The sequence below is a fragment of the Pantherophis guttatus genome, chromosome 6, assembly GCF_059756535.1.
Source record: "Pantherophis guttatus breed Tessera chromosome 6, ASM5975653v1, whole genome shotgun sequence".
Classification (NCBI taxonomy): Eukaryota; Metazoa; Chordata; class Lepidosauria; order Squamata; family Colubridae; genus Pantherophis; species Pantherophis guttatus.
In genome coordinates this window covers 13475032-13496621 of record NC_142068.1, presented here as the reverse complement: position 1 = coordinate 13496621, position 21590 = coordinate 13475032, and the positions used below count along the sequence as shown (strand labels likewise).

At 42.8% G+C, this 21590-nt stretch overlaps 1 protein-coding gene across 2 annotated transcripts in view; it reads left to right on the top strand.

Moving 5' to 3' along the window:
* The first annotated feature begins 845 nt into the window (after positions 1–845).
* Positions 846–21590, top strand: part of KCNMB2 (potassium calcium-activated channel subfamily M regulatory beta subunit 2) — a 330212-nt gene continuing 309467 nt past the window's right edge. For both annotated transcript variants that reach the window (XM_087872502.1, XM_034438944.2), the window contains exon 1: positions 846–1073. The gene's annotated coding sequence lies outside the window, so the exon portion shown is untranslated. The remainder of the gene's footprint in view (positions 1074–21590) is intronic.

Below are 21590 nucleotides of genomic sequence, written 5' to 3'. Positions count from 1 at the left end.
GGTCCGGGCAGTTCGAATCCCTAGTACAGGTCTCCTGCATGAGTAGGGGGTTGGACTAGACAACCTCCAAGCTCCCTTCAAACTTCTGTTACTATTTATTGATTTATTGATTTATTGATTTATTGATTTGATTGATTGATTGATTGATTGATTGATTGGTTCGATTTATATGCCTCCCTTTTCCGGAGACTCAGGGCGGCTTACAATGCGTTAAGCAATTGATTCCCCTGAGAGGGAAGCAGAGCAGACTGATAACAATAGTGGAAAACAACAGTGGAAAGGTATTCCAGGAAAAACGCCTTTTTCTCTCTTGATTTTTCCAAGTCGAGTCTTCATTTTCCATGTCTTTTTCTCTTTTCTTCCAGTTTTCAGATTCAAGGGCTCCCGGTTGCACGCTGAGGGAAAACAAAAACAAAAACAAGGAGGAAATCAGGCATTTGCAGACCAAAGAATTCCCTTCTAGCAACAGGCTAGAAAAGGAAGGGGGGGAGGGGTTGTTGGCATACCGAATTGAGGCTGCTTGAAGCAAGCGCGGGCATTCCGCTTAAAAGGCTTGCTTCGCTTCGATTTCGACTACCTGTTACCACAGTTGAAATCATAGGGCTGAAGGGACTCCAGAGGTCCTCTAGTCCAAGCCCCCGCAAGAGTCCTTATACCTGGCCAACATTTTCTTCGAAACCTCCAAGAGCCCATTGAGGGGGGGGGAAGGGAGTCGGAGCCAGGCAACGCACGACCCCCCCCCTTCCGCCCCTCCATGGTGCTTCCAAACTCTTCCAGACATTTTAAATGCGGTGTGTGTGTGTGTGTGTGTGGAATGTCGGTTTAAAGAGGGTTAGTGGCAGGAAAGGGTCGGGAAAGCGGGACCAGGAGCGCGATCAACAGCTGGCGGCGGAGCAGAGAGAATTCCGCGGGGGTGGAAACTGAGGGTGGTTGGGGGATCGCGCTCAGGTGTTACCCACCCACCCCAGACGCCGCCGCCGCCGCCGCCGCCGCCTTTGCTTTTTTTTTTCCCTCCGCGCCGTGTGTGTTTGTGTGGCTTTTTCCAAGAAACGAGGATGTGCCAAGTCTGTGAGGTAGGATCGGCGTGGGGGAAAACAAAGGCTCGCGGGCTCCAGCGAGCAGAAAGGGTGGAGAACGGCGTGAGGGGAACACGGAGACAGTGGGCGCTGGGTCGTGAAATGAATATTTCGGGAGGTTTGTGGTGGCTTGTGTAGGGGGGACCCTTCCGTCTTGGAGTAGGGGTTGCCGAGGGCTGGAGCGCCGCGATTTGGGGCTGGAGGCCAAGGTAGACTTCTGTGCTGGGTCTCCTGGCTGCCCTCTGGTGGTCAACCAGGGTTCTCCTGCAGGTCCTATGCGGGAACCCTTAATCTTGGCCAATTGGGTTGTGGGAAGGCCATGGGGAAGAGTAGAGTCGGATGGAGAGCCAAGGAAATTAGTGGCTTGGGAAGCTTAGTTACACACTCTCCGTTTTCTAAGGAGTTTTTGGGGGATAGGTCAAAGGTGAGGTCACCTGGAGAAGTTTCTCCTCCGTCAGGGGAGAAACCCTTGTTTTGAGTTTGGGTTGGGAGCTGAACGTGGAAGGAACTTATGGGAGCAAAGGGGCTGGGATAGGAGGGGAGTCCACTGAGAGTCTTCAAATTCCAGGTGTGTGGCTGATCTACTTACTCCCCTGCATATCTTGTCATATCACCTGAAATGGGAAAATTAAACGGAGGACAAGAATTTTAGGGTAGCCTGATGATTTTGCTGGGGGGGCCTAGTTATTTGGATTGCAGTTGGAGAAGAAGAATTTGTGTAATGACAGGTTTTGATCAGCTGATGATAGGAATGAGATGTGGTAGTTGAAAAGGGATGATAGGAATGGGATGTGGTAGTACTACATTCACCATCCATCCATTCCTTTCTTTCCGTCATCCTCTTCCTCACCTTCTTCCTCTGTTCAGCCTTGGATAGAGGCAAGATCTTTTAACCATGGTCTTAAGCCCCTTTGGTTTTCAATCTTAGTACTTGACTTATAAATCCGTTCGCCATCAATCGAAAAGACTGTGTCTGATCATGTGGAGTAGAACTTTGATATCAATAGTTTCTCCCTGCAATTGACTGGGTCTAAAGGCATCACATTTTGTGAGAAGAAGACAACCCTAATTTTAGAATATCACCATCGTGACCAGGAAAATAAGAGATGAAACTCACCTCCTTCCCACACTGTATTTTCAGTGAATCTAACCATAAAATATTTATGGGAAAAATTTAGTCTTCCATTTAGGTAGATACAGTAGATCAGGGGTCTCCAACCTTGGCAATTTTAAGACTTTTGGACTTCAACTTTCAGACTTCCTCAGCCAGCAAAGTAATTCTTGGAGTTGAAGTCCACAAGTCTTAAAGTTGCTAAGGTTGGAGACCCCTGCAGTAGATGATTCCTCCTGCAGGTCAGGGGGTCTTTCCAAATATGTTTTAATCAAAACCTTCTGCCTCTTGGTCTCCCTTTTTCTTTGTGATATTTTTGAGCCATGGCTCCAATGGAGTAGCCTTGGAAGTGTGAACTTGCACTACAAAATTGATTTACTGGTTTTCCGTAAAGAAGGCAGGATCCTGTCTCCTCAAGTTTTTTTAAAAAATGATCCGAAAATGAGGTAGTGCTTGGTGAGTCACCTGGTAAAGGTAGATGATAAAGTGGATCCTTAACTATAGATCATCCTCAACCTACAATCATTTGTTTTGTAGGTTGTAACCAAAGTTACAACAGCATTGGAAAAAAAGTGACTTACAAGTGGCCCTCACCCTTACCACGGTCACAGAGCATCTTCCCGGTCAAAATTCTCCCGATCAAAATTCAAGTGCTGGCATGCATTTACATTGTGTGAAGTTTTCGAAGGATGCCCTTTAAGTTGACACAGTGATGGCTGTATCTTTGGATCATGTGATCGCCATTTCTGACCTTCCCAGCTGGCTTCTGATAGGGAAAGTCAATGAGGGAAGCCAGATTCTCTTAATGACTGCATGATTCTCTTAACAACCATGGCAAAAAAAAAAGTCATAAACCTGGGTACAATTCACTTATAACAACTGCCTTGCTTAGCAACATAATGTTTGATTCCAATTGTGATTGTAAGTCATTGACTTCCCGTCAATGAACTACTTTTATAGTTGTGTGTGTAGTTTCTAAGGATAGTAGCACAGGTCAAACTTTTCTAATCCAATTTACTCCAGATGTATTGGAAAACAACCATGAGGCTGGCTGGGAATTCTGAGAGTTGTAGTCCGAACAGATCAGAAGAGCCCCAAACTTAGGAAGACAGATGTTAGATGGACAAGTTCCATTTTATTTTGATGCCACAGATCCCATCAGGAGTTCATGGGTTGCACCCTATTTTATCTTCACAGGAACTTCTAAGGTAGGTTGGACTGGATGTTATGACCCATCTAGGATCAACCACTGAAGTTGATAGCTGAGCAAAGGATTCAATCCTGATGGTAGTTAAGCAGATATTTTTTTATGTATTGCAAGTAAGACAGAATGAAGGAAAAGGACGAATTTGATCTGATTGCCAGGGGTCAGTCTGGGCAAAACAGCACATTCCTTCCCCATAAGGTTTCAAACCCATGGTCAACAATGGAAACTGACTTTCCGAATTTCAGTCCAACTGTCATTCCTTTTCAAGAAGACACAATGCACTTTGTCAAACTTTGCCTCCCTTGCAACTCTCAAGAGAAATATAAGACAATATGAGTTGCTGGACACAAAAGAAGTCAAGCACCTGCATTTTTTTTAAAATTTGATTTATATGCCGCCCTTCTCCGGAGACTCAGGGCAGCTAACACTGCATTAAGCAATAGCCTTCATACTTTTGTATATTCATACAAAGTCAGCTTATTGCCCCCACAAACTGGGTCCTCAATTTTACCTACCTTAGAAAGGATGGAAGGCTGAGTCAACCTTGAGCCTGGCGAGATTCGAACTTACTTTAATTGCAGACAGCTGGTGTTAAATTACAGTGCCTTGTCTGCTGAGCTATCCAGGCTCTGAATTCTATTCAATGCATGATTTTTGCATTAAGAAATGACTGTCCAGCTGTCACAAGATGGGCTATGTCACGCAATCCGTATTCGTATGGATTCGTCAGCTTCTTTGGAACTGAGGCAGCAAACTTAAATCTTTCTTGTTGTTTATTATTTTTCAGCAAGGGAAAGAAAACCAAAAGGGTAGTAGAACTTAAGAGGGTTAAGGGATATAGTAGCATATTTTTAAGACTATTTACAATCTCACCCTCCTAAATTCAGTATTGTGTGGCAACGATGGGAGCATGTCCACTTGATGCCTACTAATTCCTTTCAGCTTCATAAAGCATCTCCATTGACGTTGGATGTTGGAACGTCTTTGGAAAATGTCATCCCACTTCATCTGAATAACAGAATAACAGAGTTGGAAGGGACCTTGGGGATCTTCTAGTCCAACCCCCTGCTCAAGCAGGAGACCCTATACCAGGGGTCGGCAACCTTAAACACTCAAAGAGCCACAACAGTCCTAACCGGAAGCCCCCCATTCAATTCTGGAGCCAGCCAGAAGTCCAGTTACCCTACCATACAATCTCCTCCTAGCGCATTGTCCTTTTTCCTCTGCCAACCAGAAGTCCGGTTCCCACACCGTAGTCTCCTCCTAGCATGGCATCCTTTTTCCTCTACCTGTCCTAACTGAAAGCCCTATTAATTGTGGAGCCGACCGACGACAGAGAACCGCAGCAGAGGGATGAAAGAGCCACATGCGGCTCCAGAGCCACGGGTTGCTGACTCCTGCCCATTTCAGACACATGGTTGTCCAATCTGTTCTTAAAAACCTTGAATCATGGAGCAGCCACAATTCCTGAAGGCAAGCCGTTCCATTGATTAATTGTTCTCACTATCAGGAAATTTCTCCTTAGTTCTAGGTTGGTTCTCTCCTTGGTTAGTTTCCATCCATTGCTTCTTGTTCTGCCTTCTGGTGCTTTGGAGAACAGGTTGTTCCTCTCTTCTTTGTGGCAGCCCCTCAAATATTGTCACCCTAATTTGGAGCACTTCATAACTGCCAAGTAAGAAGTAGGATATCTTGGGTAGGAAGATGCATTGAAAATATTTTCTTCCTGTGGAAAGGAGGATTAATGGGGACAACAATTGAGATCCAGTGAAAAGAAAAGCATCTTTTATTCTGCTAGGTTCTAAAAATGGGATCTTACCTGAATATAAATTACTGCAGGGGGTCCTCAATTTATGACCAGTCACTTAGCAACTGCTTGAAGTTCTGACAGACCTGATTTACAACCCAGACTCGAAGTTTTTACAGTGAGGCCCATCCCTGTGGTCATGTGACCACATTTTGGTTGCTCAGCAACCGGGGCACATTTATGGCTGTTTGCAGTGTCCCATGGTCACATGACTACATTTTTATAATGGTTTTGCTGGAAACCAGCATTTATTTCCGGTTTGGGGCAAAACTGTGCCCATTGGTTCATTTAATGACCACGGCGTTTGCTTAACAACCACAGATTTGCTTCACAGCAGTGATTTTCTTAACAGCTGCCTCCAAAATTTGTACAATTGGATCGATCACCTGACCGACTAGTTTTATAGCTGAGATGGTCAGGCTCCCTTATGGTCATAACTCAAGGACTACTTGTACTTACATCAGAGTACAGGATGTAGATGAGCTCTTTTTCTAGTCCAATGAACTGGACCATAATCCACAAACGATTGTGTAGCTATATCTTTGTTCATTCATAGGTGTCACAAGACTGTTTGTTGCTTCTTTGGAAATTTTCCCTTAAACAGGTTGTTTAAGGTAAAAAGTTCCCAATTCTGGGTAGCCGATTAGAAGCATGGCTTTCATCAAAATTTCATTAAGTAAAGTATTGCTGTACTAGGACCAATCTTCCCTAACTTGATTTCACAGGTTATGACTAATAGATCCTTTAAGGGGAATCTTATTGCACTGGAGTCTGCTCTACGTATAATTTAGAGAACAATGCGAACGTATTGCTGTTACGATAATCATTGTAAGAATAAGTGTGAGGACGGCATTAAGAACCATAAACACGGTACGTAAGAACTGTTTTCTTTCCGTTCCATAATTTATAACGAAGTCAACACGGCATATTGGCTCCGTAATTCTGAGTCAATTCTCAGATTTTCATAAGTAGCTCACCATAAATGGGAGATTTACCAATGTTATTCTTCCTTGCACCTATTACATCTGATGGTTGTTTAAAATGCATTACAATTCTTCCAAATTTAACGTCAACCCACTTGTTGCTTTCGCATCCTCCGCTCCCACTTGTGAGCAGAGCTGTTTATATAACACAAGGCAAAGGGTTAATCATGAAATGTCAACGGTGCAGCTTCAGTCATGAAAACAGAAGGTTGACTGCCAAATGGAAAGCCTCAGACATTGTTTAACTTTGTCTTATGTAAGGTTTTTTTTTTCCTTTTATCCTGATAATTTTAGTGTGGCTTACCACAAACTCTCGATGGGAGGAAGAGGTTTCAGCTGGGAAAACAAAGAACCGAGAAAGGGGGGGCATTCTATAAATAAAGAATCTGGCTGACGAGAGACCGTGTTCCCAAATATTTCATAGCCTTGAGGTTTATTCTGTTTAAAATTTTGCATATTTGATAAAAAGTATGGGGTGGGAAGAGATAAGAGACAAGTAAGCGCAAATACCATTTGTTCTGCTGAAGGAAGGGTAAATGTTTGCTCAGTTTACACAGATCTATCTGAACCTTTGAGATCTAAAGACCATCTTGAAAGAGATTTATAGCTGTTTTAATACAGGGAGGGAGAAGAGATAGAGTGTTTTCTTGCTCGGCATCCCCTGATGAAATTAATTGGCGGTAGCAGCCGCTAGACAGAAAATCAAAATTTATCCCTGCTAGCATTTCCAGTGACTGATTGGGCACTGCCCCCAAATTTCGATTAGGCCCTGAATCTGCATATCTATATTTTCAGGATGGATATGATTGAGTGCTGCATGCAATAAGGAAAGGGGAGAGCATCCACAAATGGCATCTCAGCAGCGGTCCTGAAACAGCCATCAAGACAAGCTTCTCTCACTATCATTGGCTCTAATACTACCAGGGTCTACACTTTGCTAGAGGATGACAAGCTGTCATTCACATCGTCCTCACCATTGGCCATGCTGGCTGGGTTGCTGAGAATTGTAGTTCTGCAATATCTGATGGCTCAGAGGGCACCCATTCTTTCCATTCCATGCTGGGTGTTATTCTTTGGTATATCACAAAACCTTGAGGAGAGAGAGAGAGAGAGAGAGAGAGATGATGGATGGATGGATGGATGGATGGATGGATGGATGGATGGATGGATGGATGGATGGACGGACGGACGGACGGACAGACAGACAGAGACACAAAATCATTGTACAGTTTCTCTTTTATCATTTGGAAATTATTTGAAATTTCTGGGAATATATGTGGACATTGTAACCATTCCTGTTTTGTAAATAGTAATCAGATCTTGTTGCCTTGATACGCTTTCCAGAATCCTATTACAGATAGTCCTTGACTTATTACCACAGTTAGGAGTAGAATGTCTGTTGCTAAGCGAGTCGTGCCCGATTTTTACAACCTTTTCTGCCATGGTTTTTAAGTGAATCATAAGGTCCTTAAGCAAATCCAGCATTCCACATTGATTTTGCTTGTTAGAAGCTGGCTGGGAATGACACAAACAGTGATCACAAGACCTTGAGACACTGCAACATTGTTAATACATGCTGGTTGCCAAATTTTGACCCTGTGGCTGTAGGGATGCTGCGATGGTTGTAAGTATGAGGACTGGCTGTATGTCACCTGTTTCAGTGCCACTGTAACTTCAAACCATTTCTAAACAAGTGGTTGTAAATCAAGGATTACCTGTGCCACAGGACAGTGATGGAATTCTGTGCACACAAAATACCTATATAAAGAACATGTGGTTGTGTAGAATTGTGTAGCTATGGAGGCACGTAGATGTTGAGGTACTAACTTTCACTTGAAGCTGTAGCATCCGCAGAAGAAATCTTGGGAGCTTCATCACTGGAAGCTTTCAAGAAGAGACTGGACTGCCATCTGTCAGAAATGGTGTAAGGTCTCCTGCGTGGGTAGGGGGGCTGGACTAGATGACTTACGAGGTCCCTTCCAACTATGTTATTCTATTCTTAATATACTTTCCTCTTTAGTTTCTTTTTTGAACTCCTGTTACTGTTAGCATAGAGCTTGTTCTGCCCCAGCTACAGATCCCAAAGAACGCAGCACACACAAAGTCTGTACAAACCTTACTAAATTAAATAAGTTTTTTTTTCCAAACAAAGGCTATTAATTAACTTTCTTAACAGCCTACAAGAATCCAAAGAATAAATAATCTTAATCTTACTATGGTTGGCAGAAAGCCCAGAAGCAATTTGCAAAGAACTAAGATCAAGGCATGAAGGAGAGTGAACGAAGTTGTTCCCTGCAAATTGCTTCAGTCGGCGTTCCTCCTTAAATAGGCTAAGGGAGTGGCCAATTAGCCCCAAGCCTTACTCTCGAGGAGACCTCCTCCTGAGGAGCCACTCCTGCCTTTTGGCAGCTCTGCGCGCCCATGCATCGAGAAGAGGCTCCTCCTCTTCGTCCTCTTCATTTAAGGGAGCTTCTGGAGGTTCTGAAGGCCCTGGCTGAATTCCTGCCTCTGGCACCACATCTTCTCCAGCCTCCTCATTGTCTGACTCGAGTGCCAGCTGCACAGGCTGCTGGTGCAGCACCACACCAGCCTCCTCGCTGTCGGAATCAGCCATCTGGACAGGCTGCATACGGGCCACAACAGAGCTTCACAAAAGAAGGCAAGTCCCTGTCTAAGAGAGTTGCAGTCATAAAATCTGCCATATTGAAGAGAGCACAGCCTTTCTTGATTTTACTCTCCCCCATCCCTGCTAAGCATATAATCACATTTGCCTCCTCCATTTCTTTGGAAAATTTGCTAGGAAGGCTTGCAAAGAAAGAAGAGAGAGAGAGGGAGGAGGAGGAGGAAGAAGAAGAGAAAATATTACAGAGAAATGTGTAATTTTTTCAGAAATTACAAGACATTCTGTCTGCTTTGTTTGAGCATAAACCTCACCTTTTTTCCAATGGTTTCCACAACACAAGTCATCTTCTAGATTGTGAAATGGGGAAAGATAAACTTGTTCTTTTATATATGTATTATTTACTTATCGATAACATGCATCTGTACACCTGGCACTTTACCAGAACAAAAGCGATCAGGCATCCATCAGGAAAAAAAACTTGTAATGCAAAATTCAACTCGGGAAAGAAACAAAAGTCAATTCAAGGGTAAACTGGAAAGCATGACGGATTTGCTTTCTAAATTTAAAGGAAGAGATACTTTTGAGATTTATTTCATTTCTGGGCAACTCTGGGTAGTTTTGTTGGCAACAAGACAAAACTGTTCTGTTTCTGCCTTCTGTCGCCATGTTTTCCAGGAACTGTTCCTGGAACTTCTTCATGTTCGTCTCCCTAAGCAATAACCACACCTGACCCAACTCCACTTTTCAAGAATAGCCAAGGTTGATGCTTCCTTGCATACTAAATTGACAAGTAAGGAATAAAAACCAAAGCTCTAACATTAAATCCTTCCGGTCTGCTTCCTTTTTAATGCACTGCGTAAGATTAAGTTGTTTGTAAATCCACAGATAAGGTGACTGGGGAAAGTAATGCATTCAACTGATTATTCTATAGTACTTTTCCAGAGCAGCTGGATTCCGTGTGCCATAATCTCCGTTGCCCATGCTAGCTAAAGATAAGGATTTAAATTAAGCATGGCTGGTGGGGAATTCTTCACAACTATCCAAACAGTTCCAGCTCTTCCTTACCATACTTTCATGGTGGGTAGAAGCAAGCTATACAAAGAACTTTGCTAACACAACAATATTGTTTCTGTAATAATTTGTGTTTCATCCAATATATATGGTCTCTTTTTTATTGTTGGTTGGCTTGGATCTCCATGCTTGTACTCACGTCTTGAAAAATTAACAGTTCTACATAGCTCATCTATTCAAGTTTACCTGACTTGGTTCACACAAATTTCTTCAAGTCAGTGTTGACTCCTGGTGATTACCTGGATAAGTCCCTGCAGTTTTCTTAGGGGTTTGCTATTGTCTTCTTCCTTCAGCTGAGTGAATAACTGATTCAAGGTCACTCAGCTGGCTTTGTGTCAAAAATGGGACTAGAACTCACAGAGCTTTGCCCAAGCAACAACATTGTTTTGTGTTTCATTCAATGCAAAAGTGTCCTCTGAAAAAAATTGGGTGCCAGGGTTCTGACGATGTCCTAATTAAATCAGGAGCCTCGAGCCAAGCTTCAAAAGAAATCCAGTTATTTATTATTTATTTATTATTTTATTAGTCATATTGCTATGCCGCCCACTCTCTGAGGACTCTGGGCGGCTTACACCAAAGACAGTATACTAAATAGCATATTGCCCCCAACAATCTGGGTCCTCATTTTACCCACCTCGGAAGGATGGAAGGCTGAGTCAACCTTGAGCCGGTGAGATTTGATCCGCAGATCTGCTGTATTAGTAGTCAGCTGAAGTAGCTGCAGTACTGCACTCTAACCATTGTGCCACCTCGGCTCATTAGGAGCTTCATGTCGGCACGTTTCAAGTGAAACCAACTCTAACCCCACGTTATTTATGGCCCAGACTTGACCCTCTTTCCCCACTCCCCCCAGGGTGTGTCATCAGTCACATTCACCAACGGAGCAATTTCACGGGTTGTAGAAATCACTCCCCTCCGGCCACTGTGAGTAACCCTGGGAGACAGCCTTGAGAGAGATATGTCTGGAATGTGCTTTTGTTTTTGGCTGCCGTGCCGCTTTGCCGTTTTCCCATCCCGCTTGCCCAAGGCAACTCGAGAGCAGGCCAGGGATGCTTTGCGAGTCAACATTGGGTTTTGAGGAAGTATTTGAAGACAGTAAAAGAAGTAGGTCCAAACAGATCATTTGAAAAATAGCTCCATGGATATGGTCGAATAAGAGAGAAAAAGAGAAGACCTTTAGGTATTGGAGGGTACATATAGTGGAATTAAGATGTTAGGGTGGGATTATTCCTTAAGATAGGGCCATAGAGCTGGGGCCACGATGATTTAAATTCATAGTTAGTGTGAACAAAGGCTTTAATATGAGCCAATAAATTCAAATAATTTTGAAGGGAATTTTCAAAGGAAAGCATAGATCTAGTTTTGTTTCTAGGTAGTCCTCAACATACATCCACAATTGAGCTGTTGATAAGTAAGGCAGTTTTTAAGTGAATTTTTCTCCATTTTATGACTTTCTTGCCACAGTTGTTAAGCAAATCATTATGGTTGTGAAGTGAATCATGTCATCAAGCGAATCTGGCTTCCTCCATTGACTTTGCTTGTCAAAAGCCAGCTGGGAAGGTTACAAATGATGATCAGATAACCCTAGGATGTCGCAACTGTCATAAACCAATGCTAATTACCAAGAACCCAAATGTTGATCATAGGGATTCTGCAAAAATTGTAAGTGTGAAAAATGCTTTTGATGCCATGCAACTTGGAATGCTCATTAAATAACTGGCTGTAAGATGAGGACTACTTGTACTTGGAAGTCACTTCTAGACTTGGTGCATGAGAAAGAAAAAAATGATTTGAGATTTGCTGCCTAGATAAGTCTGTGGTTATAGAAATGTATACTAAGTAGGTAAAAGTAAAACGCTGAGGCTGTATCTTACTCTTTTATTCCATTCCCCCTTTTTCTCTCTCCCATTTCCCTACTATCTTTTTTTTTTCATTTGTATTTTATATTATGAAAATAAAAATTAACGAGAACGCACCAATTTTGAAAGGAGTTTTTAAGAGAGGCAGTTTGATGTAGTAGCTAGAAACAGAGAGTCAATTCTAGGCCCGCCTTAAACACAAGCTGTCAGAGTCTGTAGCAATCCAGCCAGCACAGAAGTAAATAATTTAGCAGGATTCATTTATAGAAGAAACTTCTTTATATACAATAATATAAAACATGATGCATGTATACAATACCCATGCAGCTCTTGCAACGTGGTAGCAAGGTCAAGAAGTAGAAGCAGAAGTAGAAGCCAGAACTGCCAGAACTCAGAATCACAGAAGCTATAATCACAGAAGCAAAATTAACTCTTATATACAGACCAGTTAAGCTATGCCACGCCTAGGGTCCGAGCCGTTTCCCATGGCTCACAACAGATCCTGTTTCTTAATCACCAACAGTGGTGGGATTCAAATAATTTAACAACCTGTTCTCTGACCTAATGACCAGCTGTGTGGGCGTGGCCATGGTGGGTGTGGCTAGGGGGTGTGACAGGCAGCACTCAACCTCCTGTACCCCCCTGGGAGCAAAAACGGGCCACGGGGGGACTGGGCCACCCCCGTGCCCCATTTTGGGCCTAGGAGACCTCCCTGAAGTCTCCTAGGAGCAAAAATGGGCCACGGGGGGGGATTGCACTGTCCCCCTGTGCCCCATTTTGGGCCTAGGAGGCTTCCCTGAAGCCTCCTGGGAGTGAAAACAGGCCATGGGGGGCACCACCCCCTGCACCCCGTTTTGGACCTAGGAGGCCTCCCTGAAGCCTGGGAGTAAAATCGGGCCACGGGGGAGGGGGCGCTGAGCCCCCCGTGCCCCGGAGCCAAAATGGGGCATGTGGGGACTCCTGGAAGGGGCGGGGTGGGAAGGGGCAGGGCCAGCCAGCAATTTAACTACCAGTTCACCTGAACCAGCCCGAACTGGCTGAATCCCACCACTGGTCACCAAACAGTTCCCATTGGCTGACTTGTTGTTATGGCTATCCCAGCTCTTAATTTCTTATACACTGACAAAAGCCAACTGCCTGACTTTGGGCCAATTCTTCTCTCTCAGCTGTAGGAAGAAGTGGCAAGCTTCTAAAAATGCTTCCAAAAAAGCTGCATGGACTTGACCAGGCAGTTGCCAGCGATCAAGAATGCCCATGTGTGCACGCGCGCGCACACACACACAGACACACACACACACACACACATTTAGGCAAGACCTAGGCTGCAATTCTGTAGAGGCTTACTTGGGAATAAGCACAGCTGTTCAATTGTTCCTGGCCCCAAATCCCTGCCTGTGTTTCTATTAACGGGTGGAATTGATGAGAGGTACATTTCATTTATCAGGGTAATGATAAAATAACAAAACCAAAACCTACTGAAAATTGTGGGGTCCTTGGAGCTCTCTGAGCTTGGGGGTTTTCTTGCAAATGCTTCATTACCAAACTAGGTAACATGATCAGTGAAAGAAAACCCACAAGCTCAGAGAACACCAAAGACCCCACAGTTTCAATCCTAAAATACAAATACTCCCTTCCGACTTGCAAAATCAAAGTATTACTGTAAATTTGATCCGTAAATCAAGATCACTATTTTCTGCCTATAATTCTGGTCCCAGTTTTGGGTACCATTCAGGAGTGGGTTTCACATATTGTTGCCACTGGTTCACTGCGCATGTGAATGCTCACTTCACTCATGTGCGCATGCCTTCTGCGCATGCACCCGGTCTTCTGTGCATGCACTTTGCTCATGCGTACGACTTCCATGCATGTGCCTGGCCTCAAAAACATGCCTAAATAGGACAGCATTACGTCTGGATGGAGAAGCATTACATCACCACCTGAAGTCGCTGCTACCAGTTCGCCCAAATTGGTCCAAACCGGCTGAATACCATTTCTGGTACCATTTCTTGATTACGATAAAATAGGAGCAGGCAAGTTAGTCCCCATCCCCTAATGGTAAAGACCACAGAAAACCAGGTGGCAATATTGTGGTGCCCATGGACATGGATAGGAGAATTTCTGTTTTGAAAAACATTGGAGTTAACAGCTGCATTTGCTTTAGTTTCTGGTTGAAAATGGTGGAAGGAATGTACTTCTGTTATTTGTTGGCTTGCAGCTGAGTTTCAACAGCACAATCCCAGGAAGCTTCAGAGAAAGAGAGAAATACCACCCTGGTCTACATACGATAGATAGCTAAAAAAATGGACACTCATGTTTATACAATTGTATAAATGTATGAGCAGATTTTTTTTCCCCCACTCCGCATTTATGTTTTTGTCAAGCAGTTTGCAGGATGTGTTAAGTATGTGTAGAATAGAAGGAAAGGAATCAAGAATTATTGGTCGAAGTAAATCTGATTCATTTTCTAGCTCTTCGTTTTTCTTTAACCTGTATTGCTTAACACCTATGCAAGAATAAGATGCTTGTTTTCATTATATTATATTGGGCGGTGCAGTGGCTCAGTGGTTAAGACACTGGGCTTGTCAGCTGGAAAGATGGCAGCCCATGTTCGAGACCCGAGCGCCATGGGATGGGCTGAGTTCCCATCCTCATCCCACCTCTTGCCAACCTAGCAGTTCGAAAGCATGCAAATGTGAGTAGATAAATAAGTACCACTTCAATGGGAAGGTAACAGCATTCTGTGACATCATGCTGGCCATATGACCACGGAAATGTCTCCGGATAGCATTGGCTCAATGGCCTTGAAATGGAGATGAGCACTGCCCCCTATAGTCAGCAACGACTAACGGAGTAAAATCCACAGAACGCCTTCCATTATATAGCAATGGATGATATGATAGCTGTCACAATCTATAATGCAACTTGCTTTCTTTAACTAATGCATTGCTTTTTCCGATGGAGTTAGGTACTTGGAGTCTGGCATTTGTAATGCAATAAAAGGTATCTAAAAAAACCCTAGTACATTGCTTTACAGGGAAAAAAATAGCACATTGAAATGTCAAGCTGTCTTGATTTTGTATCCAAAATAAGGAAGATGTTTATACTGCCAGAAGATGGGACGAATTTAAGTTTGATTTATACTTTTTTATGACTTACCCTGAAAGTAAAAGGTAATGTAAAATTAAATCCTTCCTTCCAGCCTGTTTCCTTTAATATACTGTGTAAGGTTAAGTTGTTTATAAATCCATGGATAAAGTGGCTGGAGAAATTAATACTCTCAACTGATTATCCTACAGTATTTTTCCAGAAGAGTTGGATTCTGGGTGCTATAATCACCATTGCCTGTGCTGGCTAAAAATAAGGATTGAAATTAAGTGTGACTAGTGAAGAATTTTTCACAACTACCCAATACAGTATCTATCTCTTCTTTACCGAAGTTCCATTGTGGGTACAAGCAAGCTATGCAAAGAACTTTGCTAACACAACAACATTGTTTCTCTAATAATTTGTGTTTCATCCAATAGATGAATAGATGGTAGAACAAGAAGCCATGGGTGGAAACTAATCAAGGAGAGAAGCAATTTAGAACTAAGGAGAAATTTCCTGACAGTTAGAACAATTAATAAGTGGAACAACTTGCCTGCAGAAGTTGTGAATGCTCCAACACTGGAAATTTTTAAGAAGATGTTGGATAACCATTTGTCTGAAGTGGTGTAGGGTTTCCTGTCTGGGCAGGGGTTTGGATTAAAAGACCTTCAAGGTCCCTTCCAACTCTGTTATTCTATTTTATTTTATTCAATATATGTGGTCTCTTTTTCATTGTTGGTTGGCTTGGATCTCCATACTTACCTTCATGCCTTGAAAAGTTATCAGTTCTGCATAACTCATCTATTCAAGTTTACCTGACTTGGTTTACACAAATTTCTTCAAGTCAGTGCTGGCGACTGCCTCGACAAGTCCCTGCCATTTTCTTACTGATTTGCTATTGCCTCCTCCCTATAGCTGATTCAAGGTCACCCAGCTGGCTTTTTGTCTAAAATGGGACTAGAACTCACAGTCTCCTGGTTTCTAATGTGGTACCTTAACCAGGACACCAAACTGGCTCACATCAACTAGACCAAGGGTATCAAACTCAAGGCCTGCGGGCCAAATTCATCCCACGATGTGGTTAGATCTGGCTCCTGGGGCTGCCCTGGAAACAATGAAGAACCAGCCTCTGGCGCCTCGGCTGCAGCTCAGGCCAGCTGGGTGCTGATCTACAATTTGGTGGCAGCCATCCAGGCTGGAACACAGTCAGCCTTAGATTCGCATGGCTGCCCTGGAGCCTGTGAGGGGCTCCCTACCCACTGAGCACATGCTGGAGACAATGGATCCCCCAATCCCACCCAGGCCACCACAGGTGTCCCCCAACATGAGCGACATCGAGCGACATCCATTCAGTTGGCTACGTCCACCCGGTCCCCTGAGGTCAACCACAACCCTGTTGTGGCCCTCAATGAAATTGAGTTTGATACCCCTGAACTAGACCATCATGTTAACTCATAATATGGGTATAGCATTGTTGCATAAATTCAGCCATTATATTAAGTCACACTTAGCAGACTGCATGAAATATTTATAAAACCAAAAAAAGTAGATAGGAGCTATTTTTTTTTTATTCCTGAAAGACTCTAAACTGAGCCCTTTGAGTGAGGAGAGGTCAAGAAACAGAAGCAGAAGGGATTCTGAATATATTTATTTTTATTTATTTACTTACTTAAAAGAATTATATGAACTTCCATCTTAAGCAACTCTGGGAGGCTCGTAGCAACCGTAAAACTAATAAACAGAACAATCGTAAAAATAAAATCAGTAAAAACTAAATTGTTAAATTATTATTATTATTATTGTAGGGTAGAATAACAATCTCTTAAAAGCTTATCAAGGTTTCTTTGGGTATAGGAAATAAAAGCAGGGAAGGTTTATTCTGAATTTTTTTTTTATCATACTTTCCTCTTTCTCAGGACTTTCTCAGGATCTTTTCTGACTAGAATAGAATAACAGGAACAGGGACCTTGGAGGTCTTCTAGTCCAACCCTCTGCCCAGGCAGGAAACCCTACACCACTTCAGACAAATGGTTATCCAACATCTTCTTAAAAATTTCCAGTGTTGGAGCATTCACAACTTCTGCAGGCAAGTTGTTCCACTTATTAATTGTTCTAACTGTCAGGAAATTTCTCCTTAGTTCTAAGTTGCTTCTCTCCTTGATTAGTTTTCACCCATTGCTTTTTGTCCTGCCTTCAGGTGCTTTGGAGAACAGCTTCACTCCCTCTTCTTTGTGGCAACCCCTGAGATATTGGAACACTGCTATCATGTCTCCCCTAGTCCTTCTTTTCATTAAACTAAACATACCCAGTTCCTGCAACCGTTCTTCATATTTACTCTTTAACAGTTTTCTCATTCTTTCTTCATTCCCATGGCCAGGTCTACATTTCTTCACGTTAGATAAGTATATAGGTTCAATTTTTTCTCTACCACTCAGTCAGTCTCTTTACATCGATTGGGAAGATTTGTACAGTAATTCAACTTCAAACATTTTCAGCAGCTGAATACAATTTCAGAGCGTTGCATGACAAGGAATTTTTATATACATGATTATCGAGTTCAAATCTTGCCAGTGACTTCCCCAAGCCACAGCAGGATCAAGATATTGGCACGATTTACTTGTCGGTGATGCATTATGTGGGATCAACCCATACTGCAGTTTGCATAATGATGACATTTGCCTACCTTATCTGAGAGGCAAAACCTGGAATAAACACTAGATGGCAGCAGAGGGGTAGAGTTTTCTGTCTCTGTTTCATCATCTAGCACCTGCCTAGTTTTTGGCATCCCAGATATGGTAGCCTGATAAAATCCCATATACGGTTCCAAATTCTCTGCTCCACAACAAACCAATGAGACATTGTTTGTGGTAGCAAAACCTCCTCCTTTCTTCCTGGTTCTCCTCCAATCAGAGGAGGTATTGACTTACCTTCGCTACCAGTTCGCAAAACACTTCTGCGCACGCGCAGGAACTCCTTCAGCCACTGCTACTGATTTGCCCAAACCGGATAGAACCGGCTGAATACCACTACTGCCTCCAAAGTGTCACTGCTCTAATTACATCCTGATTATGTTTTCAATGTAGAACTCTGAGGCTGGACCAGAACAGGTGAGACCTAACTTTCCTCCATGAGTTCAATTTTAATCAAGTTGAAACAGCCTTCAATGAATAAAACCAAGAGGCTGATTCCCACAATACAGTAGACTAAGCTTAGGTTTTAACATTATCTCAACATATTGTGTGAATGTGGCCATCAAATATCTTTTTAGTTTGAACCCGCCCTTCATTTTTAACCACTACACAGAGAAGGTTAGCAGAACCTATTAAATATGAACTTGGTTTAGTTTCTCTATGTCTCCCTGTGTACAGTAGTGGCCGAAATTGTGGAAACCACTTGGGAAAAGTATATTTTTGAGGTTTGATGGCTAATAATACCACTTTTTTGAGGGGGGAGAGTTTCAAGATAATCATTATCCTCTGCTGGAATGGCCTGGGAATAGCCCAGACCTTAACCCAATTGAAAATCTATGGAGCGGACAAAAGAAATTTGTTAGTCAGAAGCGACCCAGCAATAAAACCCAGTTAATAGAAGTAATCATTCAATCTTGGTTTCACATTATAACAGCTGCAGAGCTAAAAGACTTGGTTCACTCCATGGGAAGATGTTGCAAGGCCATAATTCATGCTAAAGGTTATCCAACTAAGTATTAACTGACGTGATAATTTTTGTATATCTCATTTTTTCTACGTGTTTCACTTTTCTTCTTTATACTGTAACTGCTATTCTAATAGCAAATCCTTCATAAAAGTTATTGCAATATATTCTTGATTCAATTATCTTTCCATTGATATATAATTGTATGGTACTACTCAAAAAAAAAAAAAGCGGTGTTATTAGCTAGTTTTAGAAAATACACTTTTCCCAAAAGGTTTCCACAACTTTGGCCACTACTGTATGTGCCTAAACATAGTAATTGTGTTTGGGTGATTATAATTTACTCATTTTTCAATGTTTTTAATGATTTAGAAGTCATCCAGAGTCGTTGGAGTGCATAAGTTTAATAAGTTGTTAAATTATTGTTGTTTTATTTAGCATGCTGAGTGAAGAGAGAGATCCTCTTGTGTTACACAACTCCAGTAGCACCTTTTGGTAGCATCTTTTCAAACTAACAAATTATATTTAAAAGGATAAGTTTTTGTTAAGTCGTAGATCTGTATGATCTATGCTGATGATTTGTTCTTGACTCCTCGTGTGGGTGGGTGCACATGTATACACATATAGTATATTCTTTTTTTGACACAAACTAATTCTCATAAATTTGTTCATCATGGCAGGTGCTTGACGATTGAAGTTTAAACATCTAGTCTCAATCCTTCTTTTGCCTTGTTCTATTAATCATGTGGAGAACGTTAAATTGCCTTCTTTTTTTCCTTCCTTCCTTCCTTCCCTCCCTCCCTCCCTTGCTCCCTCCCTTCCTCTTTCTTTCTTTCTTTCTTTCTTTCTTTCTTTCTTTCTTTCTTTCTTTCTTTCTTTCTTTCTTTCTTTCTTTCTTTCTCTTCATTTTTACATCCCAAAGGATATTCTTTAACCTGCCAATACCTGTTATATATGGCCATGCAGGCTGAGTTAAATTTTTATTTATATGCACATGTATCAAAACTCGCAGGTGCTGTAAATGAAAAAGTAGGAGAAAGAGAGATTTTAAAAGTTTGCCTTGGAGAGAAAGTGAAATGGTGGGATTTACCGTTTCTGAGCTCTGCCTCTGACCTACAGCACGCAACCCATTGCAGTTCTTCCTTCTTGCATTTTTCATGGCTTCAGTGCCCCTCAGGAGGGGCACTTAAGCGATGAAAAATGCAAGAAGGGAGAACTAGACATGGTGTGGATTTCAGAAGAGCCTCTACTTATCTTGAATTTCCCCCCCATTAATGGTATACGAGCCCTTAGCAATGTGCCCTTCCCAGAAAGACCAGGAATGGATAGCAGTTAACATCTTCTGACAGGGATCTTATTTTCTTATGTCTCAGGGTACAGTGGCTAAATGCAGCAAGTTATAATTCACAGGTGGGCAGCTTGCAGCCCTATGGCCATATTCCACCCTCAAACTCATTTCACATGGCTCTTGGCCTCCATTTAACACACACACACACACACACACACACACACACACCAGAATGGGGTGGATTGGAGATTTTGCAATATCCTTCGCCCAGGAGTGGGAGGGAATGGGGATTTTGCAGTATCCTTCCCCTGGAGTGGGGTGGGAATGGAGATTTTGCAGTATCCTTCCTCTACCACGCCCACCAAGCCACGCCATGCCCACCAAGCCACACCACTCCCACAGAACCGGTAGTAAAAAAAATTGAAACCCACCACTGGTACACATATAGACTGAGCAAAACCAGGCTTAATAGCAGTAACTGTGAGAGGGATCTTGGAGTCTTAGTGGACAACCAGCTAAATATGAGCCAGCAGTGTGCAGCGGCAGCCAAAAAAAGCCAATGCAATCCTAAATTGCATTAGCCGTGGGATACAATCAAGATCAAGTGGTACTAATACCACTCTATAAAGTAAGATCACATCTAGAATACTGTACCAGTTTTGGTCACCACACTATAAAAAAAGATGTGGAGACTCTAGAAAAAGTGCAGAGGAGAGCAACTAGGATGATTAGGGGACTGGAGACTAAAACATATGAAGAACGGTTACAGGAACTGGGCATGGCTAGTTTGGTGAAGAGAAGGAGCAGGGGAGATATGATAGCTGTCTTCCAATATTTGAGGGGCTGCCACAGAGAGGAAGGGGTAAAGCTTTTTTCCAAGGACCTGAAGGGCAGACAAGGAATAATGGAGAGATTCAAGCTAAAAATAAGGAGAAATTTTCTGACAATGAGAACAATTAACCAATGGAACAGCTTGCCCTCAGAAGTTGTGAGAGCTTCAGAAGAGACTTTCAAGAAGAGATTGGACTGCCATTTGTCAGAAATGGTGTGGGGTCTCATGCTTGGGCAGGGAGTTGGACTAGATGACCTATACGTTCTTTCCAATACTGTTAATCTAGTGTTACATCTTGTTACATGTCAATCCTGGTAGCCATTTTGTAAGTGTCCTTACCACATCCTCCCCAAATTTCAGGCATTTCTCCTTGGTCACAAATATTGTCTCCAAGAGAAGACAGTATCTGTAGCTTGGGGTTGAAGTGGGTTGTTGGGGCTGAGCTGGGTTGTTTGCTTGCTCATGTTGTATTACCCAATTGAGCATCACCAGTACACCAAGAACTTTGTGGTGTTATGATACATTTGGTGTCATGATGATGGAGCCATGATGGCGCGATGGTTAGAATGCAGTATTGCAAGCTGACTCTGCCCACTGCCAGGAGTTCGATCCTGACCTGGCTCAGGTTGACTCAGCCTTCCATCCTTCCAAGGTCAGTAAAATGAGGACCCAGATTATTAGGGGCAATATGCTGACTCTAAACTACTTAGAGCTGGGGTGTCAAACTCAAGGCCTGTGGGCCGAATCCGACCCGTGAGGTTCTTAAATCCAGCCTGTGGGGCCGGGCTGGAAATATCAAAGGACTGGCTTGTGGTGCCTCTGGTGGCTAAAACGGGTTGTGTGTGAGGCCCTGTGCCTCGTTTTCACCCTCCATGGCCTTCTGCAGCACTCTGTGGGCCAAAAATGGCCCAAAAATAGGCTGAAAAATGGCCGAAAAGCAGGCCTGAAAACAGCCGCAGGAGGCCATGGAGGGTAAAAACAAGGCACAGGTGAGC